Source organism: Lampris incognitus, chromosome 4, assembly GCF_029633865.1.
Source record: "Lampris incognitus isolate fLamInc1 chromosome 4, fLamInc1.hap2, whole genome shotgun sequence".
NCBI lineage: Eukaryota > Metazoa > Chordata > Actinopteri > Lampriformes > Lampridae > Lampris > Lampris incognitus.
In genome coordinates, this window is record NC_079214.1 from 10282009 (window position 1) to 10304804 (window position 22796).

At 49.6% G+C, this 22796-nt stretch overlaps 1 protein-coding gene across 1 annotated transcript in view; it reads right to left on the reverse strand.

Annotated features, from left to right (window-relative positions):
* Positions 1–22587, reverse strand: part of tjp1a (tight junction protein 1a) — a 111468-nt gene extending 88881 nt beyond the window's left edge. The window contains exons 1-2 of the mRNA XM_056278854.1: positions 22509–22587; positions 21418–21766 (exon numbers count right to left, since the gene is read on the reverse strand). The gene's annotated coding sequence lies outside the window, so the exon portion shown is untranslated. The remainder of the gene's footprint in view (positions 1–21417; positions 21767–22508) is intronic.
* Between the last annotated feature and the right edge of the window lie 209 nt (positions 22588–22796).

Here is a 22796-nt window from a genome sequence, read left to right on the forward strand (position 1 = left end):
ATCCATGTTTTGAGTTTGTTTGTTTTTACCAACTTCCACACAGCCTTTGGCTTCCAGTCATTTTCAGTGGGATTTCTCACCCCCCCCACGTCCTGGGGGGGGGGTGAGAAATCAGATTTAAATCCTCCCTTCAAAGCATCTTGGGTGTGTTCACACTCGGCTTTTAATGTGGTTTGACTTTATCCGGTTGCTGCCATATTTACTCGAGATGCATTCTAACGCTCAGCGCAAACGAGGTCCTTTATTTATTCGTTTGATCCGCTTTTATTATTTATTTATTTGGGGAGGGGTCAAAGGTCGCGTTACCGTCGCTGGTTTGAAACGCAGTTAAAAGCAACCGGGAAGCTTCTCAATCAATCCATGCGTTCACAATGAATGTAACGTTGGCAAAAAAATGGTCAGCGTGACGGGAGACGTCAATCAAATCAATGCAACTTCCATTTCCGTACTGCACTGAAATGAACGGGGAACCGATGCCTGCTTGGAAGGCAGGACAGGTGCATTGAAAACCCTTAAACGTGATACGGTGATTTGGGAAATGGCAATGTTAAGCATACGTGATTTGCACTAAGTGGACTACAACTTGCTAAAACACAGGCGTGGTCCTACATGAATTTCAAACGTGGAGAGGCGGTAAAAAGACCTGCTTTCTGCTGGAATTTCGGTGACGCTGCTTTTACCAAACAGTCTGGGCTGTTACAGGATGTGCAACAACAAAAAAACAGATTGCCCTATCCTTTATATGCTAAGTCTCTCAGCAGCTTCTTAACACTGAGAAAACTGGCACGGTGGTTGTGGTTGATAAGCAACCCCACAGGAAACCACTAATGACACCCTATGACTTCCCAAACCAGACCCCACCCACAGGATGCAACAATCCACCCTCCTGTGCTCCCATTGTTTTACATAGAATCCCATATGTTTCTTGTACGGGCGCAAGAAAACACAAAAGGCACACATGAATAGAAAAGTGGTCTAGGGTGGTTACGCAACAAAACGGCGAGGGCATGTGACTTTATACATCCCTCTGAGAAATATGCACATCATTTGCATATTTTGTGCGAGTGCCTAATTAGCTAACGCTGAATGCACCGTTGCACCCTATCTTTTCCGGATAAAACAAGCAGTCGCATTCCTGCAAACCAGCTCGGAGATGATCTCCCGCTTTGTTGTCCCCGCACAGGGCGGAGGGCTCGGCGGCTCTGTAGGTGGTCTCGAGGTTAATTAACGCCAAGATGTAATCCTGCCACACGAAAACACAACCAGTCAATATTGGTAAATAGGGCTTGAAGGTTGAAGCTCAGAACGACCTCCACAAGAGCTAGGGTCACCCTGAGAAGAGGATCAGGGCAGATTTACAACTCTCAAACCCACAGCTATATTTCAGTCGGGGAGTATTACATTCGTCCGCCTGCTTAGACAGGCCATCCTTTAAAAGAAAAACCCAGGCTGGGTTTGACTGGACTACTGTTCAAACATAACATGATTATTTCCTGACCAGGCCCCACTCCCAAATCTTCCCTTCACCGCCAGCTTACGAGAAATAAATGGGTAAAAATACAGCACAGTTGATTCAACAACTCCCGAGCAAATAACCCCAACACGGACCAACGCCACACATACTGGTGAATAATTACATACGAGTATGGATGCAAGCCGCTCACTCCTTCTGAAGCTCCTTAAACTTCTGTCCGGGTCCACCAGTGAGGATATCAGGATGTTCAGCATGCTCCTTCAGACACCTCCGTCCCCTGACACGAACTAGCAATCCAAGTAAATCGAATGGAGCTTGATAATGTACCTTGTCACCATGAAAAGGTGGCAGCACAGAAAAGCCTAATTTCAGGTTTTGGTGGGGTTTTTTGCTGTCCGCTCCTCACTCTCAGAGACCTGTGATGGCTTCTCTGACAAGAGAGGAGAGAGGCTTTAGTGGCACTCCTGTAGGATCAAAGCTGTCTTTATCCAGCCCCCCAACACACACACACACACACACACACACACACACACACACACACACACACACACACACACACACCTTTAGGGCATCAAACGGAGCTCAGGTGCGCTCATGAAAGCGCAGGCACATGGAAAACACACAGGCTAGGTGAACACAGACCTATGTTAGGTAAGAGCACATCACGGGGTGTATTCAGCCAAGCTCCTCCGGCAGCGAAAAGACTAATGTACAGTAAAACGGCATGAAGCGCACACCTCAAAGGTCCCATGAAATGGAATTTTTTTTGCTTTGTTCTCATAACCTCTTATGTGCACTCAATTTACATGTATATAAAAATGTGTTGTAGAAATTCACAATTTTTTTTTTTTTACAGTTTACAAGAATCTTGTTTTTCTCTTCCAAACATCCATCCGTTCATCCTTTCATTATCCAAACCGCTTATCCTGCTCTCAGGTCACGGGGATGCTGGAGCCTATCCCAGTAGTCATTGGGCGGCAGGTGGGGAGACACCCTGGACAGGCCGCCAGGCCATCACAGGGTTCACGCTCTCACACACACACACACACACACACACACACACACACACACACACACACACACACACACACACACACACACACACACACACACACACACCTAGGGACAACTTAGTACAGCCGAGTCACCTGACCTACATGTCTTTGGACTGTGGGAGGAAACCCACGCAGACACGGGGAGAACATGCAAACTCCACACAGAGGAAGACCCGGGACGACCCCCAAGGCTGGAGTACCCTGGAGGCTCGAACCCAGAACCTTCTCGCTGTGAGGCGACCGCGCTAACCGCTGCGCCACCGTGCCGCCCCTCCCTCGAACAAATAGTCATTTTTTTTAAAACATCATCCTACACTTTGCTGCAGGTGCACGCTAACAAAATGTCCAGTGAACGGGAGGGAGATGGAGAGAAGACGGGTGGTCCTCTACCACCAAACCGAAACCAGCCAGTAGCACATCGGTGTCCACATTCCTCTAAAAAGGCCTGCCATTGGCCGTTGGTCAAATGAAACTTCCTCCCCTCACAAAATCCTGTTAAATTCAGATAAACCTGAAATTGTGGAAGTTTGCGGAGCTCTAACTGCCGTTTCATGGGCCGGTACCGGTGCCAAGCGTTTGAAAATGCAAACCATGAATACATATAGGTTCGGCTTTAGCCTGGTATCAGCCCGCTATCCATTACCAGCACTGGTGTCGGTGCATGCATCCCGAACCAAGACTCTCTGCCTTCATCTGTGGGTATAAGTGAGGGTGAAGCCTGTTTTCCCCTCGACTTCATCTGCCCCGGGTTCGGAGCGTGTGGAAGGCAGCGCGATCCTCCAGGGGCCCTGTTGACTCAGGGCATTCCTGCCCTTCAGTTTCGTCACAGAAGCATCTCTGTGTTGCTCTACTTAATGAGAACCTTCTGAAGACGCTGGGTGCGGGTTGGCGAGGAGGTCTTCCGTCGATCCTTATCATATCAGTGTAGGGCAGGGTTATCGGCACCCTCAGGTCAACAAGCCACTCGGTCTAGAAAGCTGTAGTCGATCTTCCAGAATCAGACTCTCGGGTAAAAGTTTATTTTCGCCATTTCCGTTTTATCACTCTATTGTAAGATAGAGTTTAAAACGGGCTAGATAAAGTTGCCGAGAATAGACGAGGTGTCACGGTGAGAACGGCTCCCTCGGAGAATGTTTAGTCTCTTCAGTGGGAGCAGTGAAGGAGTGTGGCGTGACTTGCAGATGATCACAAAACAAACATCGCACATCTCTGCTTTAAGAGCGAGCTGTTGTGACCAGATTCGTATCAAATGGGAAGATTTGTAAGTATCTCTCAAAATTTACCCACCTTTCAGGTCAACTGGTAAGGGCTTGTGTTGTCGAGGCTTAAACACAAATATAAATCTGGGTTCCGGATTTCAAGAAACACATGGGGGTTTAACTGGCTCTCGGTGTGGCCAAAGCTTTTTAACTTCGGTCACGTAAGTACCTTTGCCCATGTCGGCTTTAATATCTGCCGTGCAAACACAACACAACCCCCCCGTCTTCTGCAACACAACATGAGTTACGGCATCTCACGGGGTGCGAATGAGACCGGCGGGGTGAAGGTTATGCACGAATAGCCTTCTGAGAGCAGCTCCATCCGCAGACGGTGCCCATGGATTGTTAATGGTTGCCAGTCATCCGTCTCCATCATTGCACATGCAGTTAGTGCACTCATCAGTCATCTCAAAGACCACCGGCAGACCACCGGCTGAAGCTCGTTACATGTCTCTCAGTCTGTGTCCTTACTGACAGTTAGGCCGCATCGTGTTCATACTCTGTGGTTCCATACAGCGGTTTCCTAACAAGCACTCTTTCAGTGGTTCAGCCTTCACTCCTTATAAACTGCCCCCCCCTTCCCCCCCCAGTTGTATCCGACCAATTACCCCACTCTTCCAAGCCGTCCCGGTCGCTGCTCAACCAGGCCGCTTCTTTTCACCTGACAGTGAGGAGTTTCACCAGGGGGGGTGTAGCGCGTGGGGGAATCACGCTACCCCCCCCCCAGTTCCCCATCCCCCTCCCCCACAAACAGGCACCCCGACCAACCAGAGTCCTGGCAGGACACATACCCACATCTGGCTTCCCAGCCGCAGACCCGGCCTATTGTGTCTGTAGGGATGCCGGACCGTGCTGGAGGTAACATGGGGATTTGAACCAACGATCCCCGTGTCGGTAAGCGACTGCTACGCTACCGGGACACCCCTCTTTTCCTTTTTTATAAAACCGCCATGTTACTTCTACTTGCTTCAATCGCTTGTAAGGCACCAAATGCATGGCGGTCGTGAAGCAAGTCAGATTAACTTGAAGCACATCAACGCACAACAGTTCAGAACATGCAACGTAAAGAGCAATAAAAATGACCTCTGAAAATGACTATCCCCTCCTTGCCTAATTTTTTTAATTCTATTTTTTTAATTCTATTTTCTATTTCATTTTTTATTTACATGTACGTATATTTGTATATTATTATGTTTTATATATATATATTTTTTTTTTATTTTTTATATATATTTTTTTTCTCTTATTTTCCATCCGCTTGCTTAGCTCCTCCAGTTTAGGGTGCAGTTGGGTGGGGTGAGGGTGGGTTATGGGTTGGTGAGTTTGGTTTTCATGGGGTAAAACTCACAGGCACATTGACATTTTGTTCTGTTTGTCTCATAAACCTGTGCAAAAATGCAATAAAAAGATTTAAAAACGAAAAATGACTGCAGCGTAGGACTGGGCAGTAATTCAACATGACTGCCTACCATCCTTCAGTGGTGTCGTGTTGGGAGGAAGTGTAGATGTTGTTATAACCTGATGCACAGTTTTGTCGTGTAAATTAACAATAATCAAAATCTGCTACCTGGTATTTCTCATAAAATGAGGTGTGAGGGGCGCCTCCATAGCTGAATGGTAACACCACATGACCTTGCGGTCACAGAGTCGCTAGCTGGATTCCAGCCGGTGACCTTTGCTGCATGCCTGACCCCCCCCCCTTCTCTCGCCCATTTCCTGTCTGCCTCTTCACTGTCACTGTCTAATAAAGGTGAAAACACCTGAAACATATTATTTGAACACCAGTTTTGCTTTACATTACTAAACAGTTCAATGTGATTACCCTCAGTTGGATTATTCAGCAGGGTATTTTTGCATTACTGGCACGGTAAAGGGAGGTGGTATATGCTTTTTTATTAACAGTTCATGGTGCACTGACTGACTGACTGACTGGGGATATTCTCCTCTAATGTGCGATCACTGTGCAACAAACTAGACAAACTTCATCTACTGGTGGGGAAGAATAGAGACTCTTCTTCATCTTGCATTTTGTGCTTCACAGCAAGAAGGTACTGGACTCAAACCCCAGGGTTGTCCAACCTTGGGGGACATCCCAGGTCGTCGTCCTCTGTGTGCAGTTTGCATGTTCTCTCCGTGTCTGCAGTGGGTTTTCGGTCCCCCCCCCCACCATCAAAAAGACATGCATGTTAGGGTTAATACTCCTGTCTGTGACCCTGACCAAGGCAAGGGTAGTCCAACCTTGCGGGTCATCCCGGGTCATCCTCTGTGTTGAGTTTGCATGTTGTCCCTGTGTCTGCGCGGGTTTCCTCCAGGTGCTGTGGTTTTCTCCCACAGTCCAAAGCCCTGTAGGCCAGGTGAATCGGCCGTACTAAACTGCATTCCTTGTTGTTATCGTGGTGATAATCTTTTCCGTGTTCCCCGGCACTATTCTAACAGATATCCCATGCCTTTCACACAAATAAAGGCACCTTGTTATCATCTGAGACGATCTCTCATCCAGCGGTTGTCAGGTTCGGTTTTCCCTTCTTAATTTAAATTTGTGTTTCAAATTTAAGTTTCCACCTCGGGGAACACTTTGAAAGCTTGCACTGTTCTGCACATTATGACTCTCTATTGCAATTTTGTAGTGAAACAAGTAAAACAATGGTTCTCTCACACTCCACTTGCTTCTGTTCAAATGATACAAGGGCCCATTTTAAGAGCAACTGCAGAGTAAATGAGTTTGCTGATCAACCAAAAGCCAAAAAATTGACACGGACTAATTTTATGTGGAAATGACAGATAGTGGCGGCACGGTGGCACGGTGGTTGGCGCAGTCGCCTCATAGTAAGAGGGTCCTGGGTTCGAACCCCGGGGTAGTCCAACCTTGGGGGGGTTCCTCTGTGTGGAGTTTGCATGTTCTCCCCGTGTCTGCGTGGGTTTCCTCCGGGGGCTCCGGTTTCCTCCCACAGTCCAAAGACATGTAGGTCAGGTGAATCGGCCAGACTAAATTATCTCTAGATGTGAATGTGTGTGTGGGCCCTGTGATGGCCTGGCAGCCTGTCCAGGGTGTCTCCCCACCTGCCGCCCAAATACTGCTGGGATAGGCTCCAGCATCCCAGCGACCCCGATTGGGATAAGCGGTTTGGATAATGGATGGATGGATGGATGAAAGACAGTCTGGATTCTTGTTTGAAGCGGGGCACATACTCCCGGTGCTGAAGAGTATTCCAAGCTTTTGTGCTCTAAATTGACCATGATGGCTCTTGAATCAGCGATGGTGAACCGCACTACTTTTCATCCTGTGAAAGTATTAAACTCTAAGTGCCAGCCTGTGATCAACCAACCGCACAACCTTTCTCTTTCTATCCGTCAATCCATCCCCCTCTCACACAACTCCGCAGCCGAGATTTACCAAGCCTTTTAAAAGAGCGACCGTGAACTTCCCTGAACCTTGTTCTGCCTCTCAGTCGCACGAGAAGCTGAACGAGTAATGGCTCGAGACGTGGCGAGCAGGAGTTCATCTTCCACTTCTCTCATACGATGAAGGATTGGACAGAAAATGAAAGTTCTCCTTAATTTTGTTGTTTAACTGAAATCCTTTCTGTTTTTTTTTTTCCGTTTTTCTGTGTATAATTTGAGACCCCGAGTATAACAAGAGATGAAACACGGCACAAATTGGGGGGGAAAGAAAAGGAAGAAGCCGGGCAATTTTTCCAGTTAACTTGGCTACTCATGCACATAATGCTACGACCCCATTGTTTGCTTCACAATGAAAGTGCAAACTGGAAAACAGGGCAAATCCTTGGGCACACTGGTGGATGTGGCGTAGGGGCGGAGGCAGTAAACACACCGTGAGGAACAATGCAACCTTTTCCCTCGCAGTTGTGATATTTCGGGGACAATGCTGAGGCAACGGGACGCGGTAAGGCTGCTCACAAACAGCTCCATTCATTTGTGAGGACAAGTAGAGCCGAGCCGCTGCAGCATGTTCGTGCTTTGCTGGGGGAGGCACAGACAGTCCGCGTACGCCCGCGGCTGAATCAGGCTTCCCATTTGGTGATAAGAGGCGGGAAGACGACTCTTAGACACCAATACCCGCTTGGCTCAGGACTACAGACGGTGGTCACACAAGTAGTTCAGGGGCTGAAGGGGAAAACCATCCTTGTTGTTGTCATCGTTGTTAAATTATATTGGTACACTGTTATACTCGCCACTTGTGACCTGAGTGACGGACATGTTGCATTATTTTCACTTTTCCTTTAAAACATCGCCAAAGGATTTTCAAAAACCCGCTTTCTGAGGGTGACCAGGCTCTTGCTAGGATCTGGCGTCAATATGGTCCAGACAAAATCCATCACGGGGTGTAGAAAAGACAAAAAGAGGGGGATGTTTAAAGGAAAATGCGTGTTATTTTTCTTGTTGTTTGTGGATTTTTTTCCTCCACAGTTGTATCTGGCCAATTGTCCCCCCTCTGCCAATCCGGGGAGGGCCGCATGGAGTTGCCAGCCGCTTCTTTTCACCTGACAGTGAGGAGTTTCACCAGGGGGACGTAGCGCATGGGAGGATCACGCTATTCCCCCCAGTTCTCCCCCCCCCCAAACAGGCGCCCCGACCGACCAGAGGAGGCGCTAGTGCAGCAACCGGGACACATAACCATATCCGGCTTCCCAGCTGCAGACATGGCCAATTGTGTCTGTAGGGATGCCCGACCAAGCCGGAGGTAACTTGGGGATCTGAACCAGAGATCCCCGTGTTGGTAGGCAACAGAACAGACCGCCACATATTCAATCGTTTTTCAGCAAAATGCTCAGAACTTGACGCACAGGGCAAGAATAACATTGTATAATTTGTGTTAGGAAGAGATTACTGCACATGGTGATCTGCTGATTCTTCACTTTCAGCTGAACACTCGTGGCCGGAACAAGGTTCTGAAGTAAGCTCATGTGGTGGATCAGGAAAAACAAAAACAAGAAAAACTTTGAACTGAATTATAATAAAGCCAAACCGTGGTAACCAGCCAGCCAATAATGTCAAATTGAGGGGGAGGGGGCGGTCTATTCTGTTGCCTACCAACACAGGAATTGCCGGTTCGAATCCCCCATGCTGCGGGTGGGAAGCCGGATGTGGGTATGTCTCCTGGTCGCTGCACTAGCGCCTCCTCTGGTCGGTCGGGGCGCCTGTTTGGGGAGGAGGAGGAACTGGGGAGAATAGCGTGATCCTTCTACGCGCTACGTCCCCCTGGTGAAACTCCTCACTGTCAGGTGAAAAGAGGTGGCTGGCGACTCCACATGTATCGGAGGAGGCATGTGGTAGTCTGCAGCCCTCTCCAGATCGGCAGAGGGGGTGGAGCAGAGACCAGGACGGCTCAGAAGAGTGGGGTAATTGGCCAAATACACTTTGGAGAAAAAGGGAGAAAAATCCCCCTGCCCCCCCCCCAAAAAAAATTTGAGGGTGGGGGTTCACAAATGGACTTCAACAATTTAGAGGATAATGGTGAGTAAGCAAACGAATTTGCACAATATTTCCTCGATGTGGCTACACAACACCGTCTGAGGGGCAGGAACAATGTGGAAAAGAATGGACGGCACCTGACAATAGTGGCAAACTGCCCTTGAACCTTCATTGGGGCAAGCGCATGACGTGCAGGCCTCCCGAAAGCCTCATCTCACATTCTTGCACACATATTCATAGGTGCACATATGCACGTACACAGACACACACACACACAAACACGCGCGCAACCTCATCCTCCCCCTACTCCAACCTGCGTGGTGCAGAGATGTGGGGTGCTAACTCGGGAAACCCCAATATACACCCATGTCTCTACACAGACGTTTCATAAGAGCAGCACGCTGAACTGTGAACCTTCTGCTTTCATGAATCCACGAAAACATTAAGTAACCGGGAGGATCCGTCTTCCGAGAAAAGGGAGGGAATTTTTTTTCATTCCTCGAGGGAATGTTTGTAGCAGAATAATACGCCGCCGCCGCCGCCACCGCTGCTGCTATGGTGTCAGCAAGTCGCCAGGCATGGCCTCTTGTGCAGTATAAAAAAGGAAAAGGTTAAAACAACAACACAGTGACACATCATTACCAGCGAAACACCATCGGTCTCATATCAGCGGGTACGTGTGAGGAGTGCTTCTGTGTCATCAAACACACACACAAACGTACACACCTAACAAGTAAAGAGGCTGCACTTCAACTTGAACCTTTTTTTTTTCAATCCCCCCCCCCCCCATTTTCTTCCCAAATTATACTTGGCCAATTACCCAATTCTTCCGAGCTGTCTCGGTCGCTGCTCCACCCCCTCTACCGATCCGGGGGGGGCGGGGGGGGTGCTGCTGCAGACTACCACATGCCTTCTCCGATACATGCGGAGTCACCAGCTGCTTCTTTTCACCTGACAGTGAGGAGGATTGCACTATTTCCCCCTCCCCCTCGAACAAGCGCCCCGACAGACCAGAGGAGGCGCTAGTACAGCGACCAGGACACATACCCTCATTCGGCTTCCCCGCCCGCAGACACGGCCGATTGTGTCTGTAGGGCCGCCCGACCAAGCCGGAGTTAACGAGGGGCTTTGAACCACCGATCCCCATGTCGGTAGGCAACGGAATAGACCGCCACGCCACCTCCTTCGAACTGTTTTTTTTTTTGGACATAGTGAGGAAGGGCGTAACCCAAACAGTAGTTAAAGTGTTTAAGCAGCAGTTCTAGTTGCCGTGCACCTCGCACTACAACAGCGCAGTGGAAACACAATGGTTACGAGTTCCGCTGATGGAATGCTATACAGCTTGTGTGGATAATCCCTTCTCTCTGCAGCCAATCACAACGAGGCAAAACCTCACATTATAATCCATCGCTGCAGAAACAAACTGATAAACGCGAGAGAGGCCGGGTCAGGCCGGGCAGGGATTACAGACGCACCCTACACTTCCTCCTTATACACTATCTGTGATTGTGCATGTGCATGTGTTTGTCTGGGTCCCGGTTGTACGCGTGTTAACCCATGCATACCACGAATTAAGAGCGTGGTAAATGCAGCGCACATGCAGGAGTTGGGGGGGGGGGGCAGAATTACATGCCGGACCCTAACAGCTGCGGTTCATGTTACAGCGTGGACAGCGAACAGCAGGCGCTAAAGTGACACTTGACACATAAGTGGCGCGTTATTGAATTTCCAAGGGGAGGGAAGATTTACAAGTCTAATGCGGGGTCGGCGGTGGATTTCACACCGCCACGTTCCAGGAACACAATTAACTTGTCCCGTCATGGATGATTTACGCTCGCCCTCTGGTCCGGCGCAGCCGCCGCACGTCTCGACCCCCGAAACGAAACCCTGCTCGGTGGTGACAAGAAGACGCCCGTCTGAGAGTTTTTTTTAATCTGAGGAGAGATGAGGCTCCATCCGTGTTGCGAGTGCTTGTGTCTGAGGGTCCCCGCGTCAGCAGGAGAGACGCTCCGAGGCCTCATAGAGCGGCACGGTTCAAAGGTGAAGCTATGAACAAGGTCACCGCCGAAGAAAAATATGTTCACCGCACACCCCGGCCTCGTACCGTCCATAAGCTGGCTCGAGTTTGCACAGACGCCGTAAAAGAGACGAGCTTGCCAGGTTATTTTATCTTGAGTTAAGTCTCATAAAGCTTATTTCAAGACTTGACTCGTAAAATTGCCTTATCTCGCTGGAAGACATTATTGCTCGTTTCACAAAGAGAACTTGTGTCATGATTATAGGACTTGTTAGAGGAAAATGTCACTAAACAGCAAAATAAATCTTTAAACACTTGATCTGAGATCATGTTTCAGAATCATGGAACTAGTACACTTCTTGAAACAAGCAATAATAAGAAGATGGTGGGAAGATGGCGGCGCAAATTCACGTTTGCAGTGGCCTCGCCCGGTCCCGTCCATCCAGTGTCTTTGTCCACATCTGCGTCTAAGTTTGTCTTCGTTTGATGGCTGGGAGAGCTGGCGTTGGATCTGCTGGGAGAGCCTGGAGCTGCGCCCGAGGAGGTATCACGGAGGGTGGTCTGACAGGACGCGGAAGCGGGGCAGGCTAAGCTAACTGCTAGCCCATGCAGACCGGCAGTTCCGATAACACTGAGGGCGGTCTGGCGGCGGCCTTGCCTAGCATCGACTGTGCAGTTTTTGGTGTTGTTGTGTGGAGGTGTGTCGAAGGTGTCTGGCTGGGAGAGCTGGTGTTCGATCGGCTGGGAGAGCTTGGGCTGCAGCATCCTGTGGGCCCAGGGACCACAGCCTTGCCGCGCCCGAGTTGCACCCGAGGAGGTAACACCGAGAGTGGTCTGACAGGACATGGAAGTGGGGCAGGCTAAGCTAAATGCTAGTACATGCAGACTGGCAGTTCTGACAGTCATCCTGGCTGGCGTTCGCTCCCTTAGACAGTGGTTTTTTTTGTTTATTTTGATATATGTGTTAGTTTGGATATGTATGTTCTTGTAGTTTTTGTCTTTGTGTTGCCCTGCTGTGGGCTGGGGGAAACAATATTTTGTTTCATTTCATGTGTGCAAGAACATTAAGTGAAATGACAAAGTGTTCCTGATAATATCGGGCAGTGGGCTAAGAATATTTTAAAAGCAATATCTGGAAATAAGCATTCTGAGACTTAAAACAATTTAAAATACCTTGATAAGCTTGTGTTTTATCCAGTGTGTATGTGTGTGTGCACGCATGTGTGTGCGTGGCTGTCTAAATTGGTCTAAAATAGACAGAGGCATCCCTATAAAATGCTTGTATGCTATGACATAATGACAATGTGACAGTATTACTTAAAGGGACATTTCACCAGTGGGTTTGTGCTGTCAGTACTGGTGAGTAATGCAGTCGACTGACTGTTTACTACTCCACAGACATGTGTTTCTGAACAGTGTATATAGAGTAGATTAGAATATCAGAAACCCTGGTAGGCCTGGGTTTCCGGGTAGTGTAGCGGTCTATTCCGTTGCCTACCAACACGGGGATCCCGGATCGAATCCCTGTGTTACTTCCGGCTTGGTCGGGCGCCCCTACAGACACAATCGGCCGTGTCTGCAGGTGGGAAACCGGATGTGGGTATGTATCCTGCTCGCTGCACTAGCGCCTCCTCTGGTCGGTCGGGGCGCCTGTTTGGGGGTGGGGAGGGGGAACTGGGGGGAATAGTGTGATCCTCCCACGCACTACATCCCCCTGGCGAAACTCCTCACTGTCAGGTGAAAAGAGGCGGCTGGTGACTCCATGTGTATCGGAGGAGGCATGTGGAGGCATGTGGAGCAGCCACTGGGACGGAGTGGGGTAAAAGAGTGGGGTAACTGGCTGGATACCATTGGGGAGAAAAAGAGGTGGGGTGAGGAGAAATAAATAAATAAAGAGAAACCGCGGTAGGCCTTCGTTAGTTTTTCTGGTTGCCAACTGATGTCACGATACACCACCTGCAGGCCAGAACACTGTTCCACTGCCTGCAGAGATGCAGAAGTCATCAGGAATAACTGCAGGTGTTTTTCATGTGCTATCCCTGTCTCAGATAGACAGAGATAAGGCTGAAATGGGTGAATTTTCCCTTTAACGAACACCACCTCCTCCTCCTCCTCCTCTACAGTGGAGTACAATACTCAAACATGCAAGCTTCATACAGAGACAAGCTCTATCGAGAAGTATGATGTCACACAACTTGAGTGCATTTTGTCCCTAATATTGTTAACTGAACCGTATGTTTAGCAACAACGACAACAACCCGCCGCAGTCCCAACCATCCCAGAGACCATCCAGATGACCCCGCTGTGTGGAGGACCGCTCCGGGGGGGGGTCACGTGACTTCATCTTCTGAAGCAAAGCATCATGGGAGATGCACACTCACAGCACCACACGATACCAGAGGAAGTGGGGGGGGTCTGCTTTTGACACGCTGAAATGACAGGAGCGATTCAACGGAGATGCACTGGTCACGGCGAGCGAGGAGAAGGGAGGGAGATAAAAGATGAGCCGAGAAAAGAGGAGGGGAGAGGAGCATGAGAGGAGGCCGGTGTAGTGGGCCCGTATGAAGGAAGTGCACACGAGCCCTGTCGGTGGCTCCTCTTCATGGTACTGCCTGTTACCGCCACATTCCAACAAGATGAGGTTGCTCGATCCCGGCCGGCCAAGGAGCAGGAAAGGAGCGGGAGGACAGACAGAGGCGCCCGATGCTCTGCAAGCTTTGCTCTGAACAAGTTGACGCACAGGACGCCGCCAGTCAAGATAAAGGAGCTGCAGTTCTGTAAAACTCAACTCTTTTTTGAAGTGTTTTCTGTGTTGAGCAGAAAATGTGATTAAATGGTTTGCTGACAAGGAGATAATGGGATTTCCGAGGTTTGAGGAATGGCACAATGCAGATATTATCAGAGAGAGAGTCAGGTCAATCACTAAAAAAACCCTAAGAGAAAACACAGAGGATGCCTTTCATCTACTTTACTGTCCTTTCTGTCTCTCATTCCATCAGTTCCCCTCTAGCCCAGGATGAATGGATGGAGCTGGCACTGGACTCTGATTCAGTTTATTCACCTATCTTAGTTTGTTTTAACCATGTGACGCTTCCTTCTTACAATCAGGGTGAGGCGGTATGATAGGCTCTATCCTCTGCATTGCAGAGTACGTATGGCCCCCCTCATCCGTCTGACACTCCTGCCCCGCCGTGTCGACGGGTCTCCATTGAAAGTAGGGCTCTGAACTGGCACCTAACGTTCTCTGTCCTATTCGTATGACATCATCGGACACGCTCCTCCCCTTGAGAGGGTACGCCAGTGAGAATGGGTTGTTGTGTTTCTGAAAGGTGGAGGACGTGGTTGGATATAAACCAGAGCTAGTGAGCCGCTAGAGAGGAGAGCGGGGACGGGTAGCCACAGGGGCGGCTACGAGTCCGGTGGTGATGAGATGTGATGGGACCCGACCTTGCAGAAACCCCAGCCAGTGTGTTAGCCAACTAATCCTCCAGCCGTCCAGTGCCAGGATCCAGACTCATCAGCTTTTGGTGCTCCCTTGTCAGACTCATTTTTATAACATCCCACCGGTCAATTCTAACCACTAATGCCCAACACAACAGCCCCTAATGCCAAGTGATTACGGAGTGCTGTTTTAGCACATTTGTTGCCTGAAAAGAGAGAAAGAGCCACAAGCCAGTGGGTCGGTTCTCCGCTCAAAAGGGCCAGCTTGATGAACTCAGCAGAAAAAGGAACTGTCCTGAAAGCCAGCAAAAGCCAGCGATCTCGGGGTGGGCACCGGGGAGGGCGCTGGGTTTCGGGTCAGGGTGGAGCTTGGACGTGAGCAGGATGTGTATGTGTGTATTGCGGGGATTTACAGTGCTCTATTCTGGAGCATATAGACGCTCGTCCGCGTGCTCATATATTAAAGAGAGATCAAATGTGCGCAGCCGACCCTTTCACGGCACACGCAGACAGACAGACGTGATGGAACTGAGAAAGAATGCATTCACCCTGCTCATTTGCTCAATAGCACACTAATTTCAGGCTGGATAACGTTAATCCGTCCATTAAAAGGGTATGACTAAGAGGATGATTGACCAGCGGGTAAACTAAACGGGAGCTAAACGTTGCTCGATCTCTCTCTTTCTTGCATTCCCCCCCCCTTTTTCTTGCACCAGATACCCCCTTTTGTTTACAGCACTGAAATTCACCTTAACTTTGGCTTCGACAGCGACCTGTAGAGCTCGCTTTCGCCACGAGTGATGAACCGGAGTTTGTGTGAATGTCGGTTGTTATCTGTTTTGGTGTGGTTTTACCCCACCTCCGACACCACCCGGGGCTTTGCTTTTTAAAGCGGCGCTGGTCCAAACATGTTAGATGTAAACAGCAGAGGAGAACACCACCGCTGGGAGAAAACTAAATATGAGTCAAAGGAACATTTTTTCCCATAATGCTGTAGCACGACACACACCACATAATCGATGGCATGTTTGTTTTATTTTTTTATTTCGATATACTATATTAATCCCCGTGGGGACAGTCCTCTCTGCATTTAAGACATCCTAGCTGTGCAGCTAGGAGCAGTGGGCAGCTGCCATGCAGCCCCCGGGGACCAACTCCAGTTCTTCGTTCCACTGCCTTGCTCAGGGGCACAGACAGCAGTATTAACCCTAACATGCATGTTTCCTTTTGATGGTGGGGGAAGCCGGAGCACCCGGAGAAACCCCACCGCAGACACGGGGAGAACATGCAAACTCCAAACAGAGGACACCCCGGGATGATGTCCAAGGTTGGACAACCCTGGGGTTTGAACGCAGGACCTTCTTGCTGTGAGGCAACGGCACTAACCACTGGGCCACCATGCCTTTTATGATCATCTCGGTCTCCTGCACCGCCGAGCAAACTAAATGGACCCATACTGAGCTGGACAAGCCCTGTTTTTATGCATACGATACGTCAGTATAATCATCATTAGAGACATGCTGGAAACCACCTTAAGAGATTTCACCACAACGGGGCAGGCCAATGAAAACAACTGAGTAGATGCAAATGGATTTTGCATATTGCACATTAAGGGTTATTTTACACTGCCCCTCCTCCGCCCAAAAAAATAAAAAATAAATCATAATTTAACAAAGCAGATCTTACATGTGTCATTCATAGATAGTGCTACTATTATGTCAAACACCAGTCGAATACGTACTCCCTGAATTTGTGAATGTGGGGAACCCTTGAGGGGTGGCACGGTGTTGCGGTGGATAGCGCGGTTGCCTCACAGCAAGAAGGTCGTGGGTTCGAGCCCCGGGATAGTCCAACCTTGGGGGTCGTCCCAGGTCATCCTCTGTGTGGAGTTTGCATGCTCTCCCTGTGTCTGCGTGGGTTTCCTCCGGGTGCTCCAGTTTCTTCCCACAGTCCCAAGACATGTAGGTCAGGTGAATCGGCCGTATTAAATTGTCCCTAGGTGTGAGTGTGTGTGTGTCGGCCCTGTGATGGTCTGGCAGTCTGTCCAGGGTGTCTCCCCGCCTGCCACCCAGTGACTGCTGGGATAGGCTCCAGCATCCCCGTGACCCTGAGTAGGATAAGCGGTTTGGATAATGGATGGATGGATGGGAACCCTTGAGAAAATAATCAGACACATTTTGTGAAAGGCACATGTACGGTGGGACCGACTAACAAACATACACCCTTGTTGCCGTGCACTGGCTGTCTTGCAACTGAATTAAACGCGCATATCTTTAATTACAGAGTGCATCAGAGGAGACATAATGCAGACTGCAAATACAAGGCTGTGATTAGTTCTGCTGTCACGCTGTTAGTCATTGGGTAAATATGCAAGAACGGCAGTCCTGAGGGAAGGGCACACCGCATGACACACTGGAACATAGTATGCCACAGTCTGAGTATATCACAGGAGCTAGCTCTCGGGTGGAAGAATCAACAAACGGAGGAACTGGAGGACTGACAGATGGACGTATAGACATATCATCAGAATTTAATCTAATTTGAGGGAAATCCAGGTTACAGAAAATGTGCAGGTACCTTGATTTCAGTTATATTTTATAAGGCAAGCTTGTCCCCAAATCCACCGTAACAGAAGCGGCTAAATGATAGAATAATCCCTACGGGACATTGTGTGGCGATGGGATGAATTGGTGACCCTATAATCCTTTCAGTGAAACGTTCACAATGTATGGAGTAGATATGCACTTTGTTCAGCCGAACTACCCGTGTCCTTTAGCTGTTATGAGCAATTGTACATTTACGTATAATCTCATCTCATCATCAGCCGCTTCTCCGGGGTCGGGTCGCGGTGGCAGCAAGCTAAGTAGGGCACTCCAGATGTCCCTCTCCCCAGCAACGCCCTCCAGCTCCTCCTGGGGGATCCCAAGGCGTTCCTAGGCCAGATTGGACATGTAGTCCCTCCAGCGAGTTCTGGGTCTACCCCGGGATCTCCTCCCAGTTGGCTGTTACTCAGTACACCTCTAAAGGAAGACGCCCAGGAGGCGTCCTAATCAGATGCCCGAACCACCTCAACTGGCTCCTTTCGACACGAAGGAGCAGCAGCTCTACTCCGAGCTCCCTCTGGATGTCCGAGCTCCTCACCCCATCTCTGAGGCTGAGCCCAAACACCCTACGGAAGAAACTCATTTCAGCCGCTTGTATGCGCGATCTCACCCGTTCAGTCACTACCCAAAGTTCATGACCTTTGATCAGGAGTTTTGGGTACGTAAAATGTGGGGGGGGTTTTTTCAAACTGGAAAAAAAGGCATGTGTTTCAATAAAAAAATTCAAATGCAGCGATGCAAACTTTAAGTTGCTGCTTTACTCAATCTGACACCGTCCAATAACCTTCTTTAACTTTACACACATCATGTTTGATAAAGGCTGAGCAGCAGCCCAACGTCCTCTTCTTTCAGCTCATGAATGGTCGAATAAAAAGGTAAATGAGCTGCATTTATATAGCAATTTCCCAGCTACAAAGGCCACTCAAAAGTGCTTCAGAATTAATGCCTCAGATTTACCCATGCACACACACGCACACGCACACGCACACACACACACACACCAATGCATTGTTCACCATGCAAGGTAACAACCAGCCCATCGGGATTAGTTAGGGGCTAGCGGTCTTGCTCTGGGACGCCTCGACATTTTTGCAAGGAACAGCTGAGGATAGGGGTGGCACGGTGGCGCAGCGGTTAGCGCAGTCGCCTCACAGCAAGAAGGTCCTGGGTTCGAGCCCCTGGGTAGTCAGACCCTGGGGGTCGTCCCGGGTCGTCCTCTGTATGGAGTTTGCATGTTCTCCCCATGACTGTGTGGGTTTCCTCCGCGGCCTCCGGTTTCCTCCCACAGTCCAAAGACATGTAGGTCAGCTGAATTGGCTGTACTAAATTGTCCCTAGGTGTGAATGTGTCTGTGTGTGTGTGTGTGTGTGTGTGTGTGTGTGTGTATGTGTGTGTGTGTGTGTGTGTGTGTGTGTGTGTGTGTGTGTGTGGGTGTGTGTGTGTGTGGGTGTGTGTGTGTGTGTGTATGTCGGCCCTGTGTGATGGCCTGGCGGCCTGTCCAGGGTGTCTCCCCGCCTGCTGCCCAATGACTGCTGGGATAGCCTCCAGCTTCCCCGCAACCCTGAGAGCAGGATAAGCGGTTCGGATAATGGATGGAACCGAGGACGGAACCAGCAACCCTCCAAGTAATTAGACAACCGGCCCTACCTCCTGAGTCACTGCTGCCCTGTGCAGAACCTTAAACATGCATAGTTTGAATAACACACATCACTTCTCAGCCAACATCGCCAGATAAAAGAGCCTGGACCTACGATGACAAAACAAGCTCTTCAGAACACCACAAGATATCAGGAGAGACGTTTCCTTGGCTCTGTGCTTTCCGCTCATTAACTCCTCTTCTCTCAACCAAACCCCCCTGGAAGTACCGCTCTAGCATGCATGCACACACACACACACACACACACACACACACACACACACACACACACACACACACACACACACACACACACACAGCTTGACTCTGGCTAGGGTGAACCCACAGAGATGCGTTTGTCTCTGCACGTATCCAGCCCCCGTACACAAGCAACACGCCAGCCAGCGTGCTCCCCTTGCCGTGTGTTTGAGTGGTGAGCCTGAGCAGCAACACACAGGCAGACTGAGAGCAGAGCGGACCTGCTGTGACATCTATGAGGGCCGTGAGATAATCCACATGACACTGCCGCTGATAACAGCAGAGATGTTGACTTTTTTTTTTTTGTGAAGCGACTGCTCTAAAATTAGATTCCCGTCCACCGTGATCGGGCCGCGGGCATGTCCCTCTTAGTAATCTTAGTAACCTGAGCCCAACGGGCCAAACACCGTCTAATGATCAAAGCTTCGATGATCGACAGCCCCACTCCTGCAGCGCTCAATGGAGCCGACCGAACAACGGCAGAGCCCCCCCCCCCTTCCCACCTCGCTGGACCTAACCTTCCTTTCCTCAGCCCTCTCCCCCTGTGATAACAAGAGACATTCCTCGGCTCGTTCCCTGCCTCGCCACAAGCCTCTCCCTTCATTCCAGCACAGTGTGTGGAATGTGGGACTGGAGCAGCGCCGAGCAGCTGGGGGGGCGGAGGGAGAATGGAAGACAGGAAATCAACAACATTAGAGGGGCTGAATGTAAGATCAGTTGTGTTGTCGCTCCTGGGGGGGGGGGGGGTGTCAGGGCACCTGCGCTCCTGCAGAAGCGCCCTGACTAACGTGCATGGATCCATACAAATACACACAAACGGAGCACATCTGCCAGGCCTATCCCTACGTGAGCGATGCAGCCGGATTAACCATAGAAGTGAATCAGAGAGCCGGTCACATGACTGGATCCTCTGGACAGGCGTTTTAGAGAAGGCCGGGTTGATGAACTGCTGCAAGTCCAGCACCCAAAAAACAATAAGAACAAAAAAAAAAAAAAATTCATAGACAGTAACAAATATACACACTGACAGCGAGTTACAAACAACTTGTTCCTCGGTGGGCAGTTAAAAGAGAGCATTTCTACAACGCGAGCTCGGCGTTCAACCAGCCGCCTGTGGAAACGAGCTGCGTGTGCTCAGCGAGGGCAGAACGCGAGACTGCGTCATACTTCATGCGTGTCCCTCTCTATGACATCCTGCAGCCACCCCGTGCAACATGTACGTATGCATAACCGACGGCCTGGGCTCTTCCTCTACGGCTGGGCGGCGTTCCTGAGCCGCCTGCGTCCCCCAAGTCGTCCCGGCGGAACTCCGGAGAGCGAATTCCGGAAAGACGCAGGCCGGGCTGTTGGAGTCTAATCAGTTTTGCAAGGACATGTAAGGGAAGTGTGTGTGTGTGTTTTTTATTGTGAGTGTAAAAGAAAAGAAACGAAAGAAAGAAAAAGAAAGGAAGGAAGAAAAGTTGCCGGGAATGCAGAATATATGAGTAAACAAACCAAACGGTGGAAAAATAATCAGACGAACAGAGCAGCGATAGAAAACAAGAGGGTAGCCAAGAGAGAAGTAGAGTGAAAAAAGCAAGGAAAAAAAGAAAAGATGAAGGCGGGAACAAATCAGACAGTGATATAGTGCACTGCAGCGCGGTCCAGCCGGGACCATGAATCTCAACCGCCCCTCCATACTTCTGCAAATCAGTTCTCTTCATCGCTGGCCGCCTTATTTATAGGCGACCATTAGGGATAGACCATCAGCAGCCATGATGACTGGGCTGCTGTTTAGAAGTGTGGGTCTGTGGAAGTGGTGGGGTGGGGTGGGGTCACTGATATATCTAACCCCCCCATCCCCACCGGGGGAGCCAAATAAGCAGAAGCATGCTACAAATCTAACGGTTCCAGCCGTGCAGGCTATTTATCTCCCTGCCGGACCAGGAGGCTCAGACAGTCGCCGTAAACACAGCCAGTCTCAAATCGAACCCCGTCACCGGCTCATCCGCAGAGACATGTCGCTGCATTCTGATCAGCGACTGGAAAAATAAACAAAACAAAAACAACAAGCTCTGTTCACGTTTTCATTTTTGCAGGCTGGTACGGGTGTAACAGGAGGCACACGGTGCCTCCCGTTACACCCTGGGTTCCCTTCTGACCAAAAAAGGATGTGTGAAAGTGTGGATGTGTGTGTGTGTGTGTGTGTGTGTGTGTGTGTGTGTGTGTGTGTGTGTGTGTGTGTGTGTGCACAAGACCGACCGACAGTACTCCTGACGTCCCTCTGAGATCGTGACTCCTCACACAGCCTGGGAGAGGATCCGAGGAGACAACGTCGCCGAGCTGTCGCGCTCTTTATCGCGCCTGGGACTTCAACCCACGGGTTAAGTTGCGAGGTCTCGTCACCTTGTCGCTGACCCGATTCAGTGTCTCTCTCTCTCTCTGTCTTCCACAGTTTGCCTGACAGTCGTCCGTCTCTTTCCCGAGCCGTCACACGGTGTTGTCTTATCTCGCCCACCTGCGCGGTCCCCCGTCTCGCCGGCCCGTCCGCCCGTCGGTCCACCTGCGCGGCTCTGCGTCGGCCCGGCCTGGACTAAAGGAGGCTCAGCAACTTTATTAAAAGAAAACAAAGCCAGGGAATGCAGGGATAGGTGGACAGTTAATCCACTGTAGCCCCACGGAGTCTCTGTGGGAGCGTCCACTAAACACAAACCAGAAATACATGCTGCTGGACACCCTCTGGCTGTTCTCTCTGATCAACGCTGCAGACGCACTATTACGAGGAAACCAAAAACAACCACTGCAAAAAACAAAACCAGACACTATGACGGTATCTCATCTTGTTTTAAGTCTCATAATGCCCATTTGAGGATATTGCTGGTAAAATGTTCTCACTCCACTGGCAGATATTGTTGCTCATTTCAAAACAAGTGTACTTGTTTCAGGATTGTAAAACCTTTTTTCAAGACCTTTGCTCTAAAAAGTATCTCAAGTTAAGTTTTTTTGTTTGAATATTTCATTTCCTCTTCAGGGAGAATTCCTCATAACAAGCCCTAATATCGTGAAACAAGTGCACTTTCTCGAAACAAGCAACAATATCTACCAGTGGAGTAAAGACACTGTACCAGCAATATCTTGAAATAAGACTTAATACAAAATAAGACTGTATTTTTCGCAGTGTTTTTTCTCCACTCTGGTAAAGTACAGTTGCCACAGGGTACATGTATCTCTAGGAAATACTAAGAAGACACAAAGCAATGGAAGCAATCTCCCATCAGGATACAGAATTGACTGGACTGTAGTAGAATAGAATAGAATAGAATAGAATAGAACAGAGCATGGCTCTTGCTTACAGGTCGCAGTGAGGCTCGCAAAGACGTGAGAGCCGCTGACCCATGGATGACAAAGCTGTATCACCTGACTCCACTCATTCCTCGCTGCGGTGCTCTTATAAGCTCCCCCTCCACCTCTCTTTGATCCACCATCTCCAACCAAGATGTGACATCACCTCACAAATACGTGCGACGCCCCTGCAGACTCGCGGGGGGCAGCATTGCCGAACAGGCTAAGAACAACTCAAAAAGGTCATTTCAAGGTTAACTCAGAATTTTAAAAAAAGCACATTTACAAGTCGCCCGATT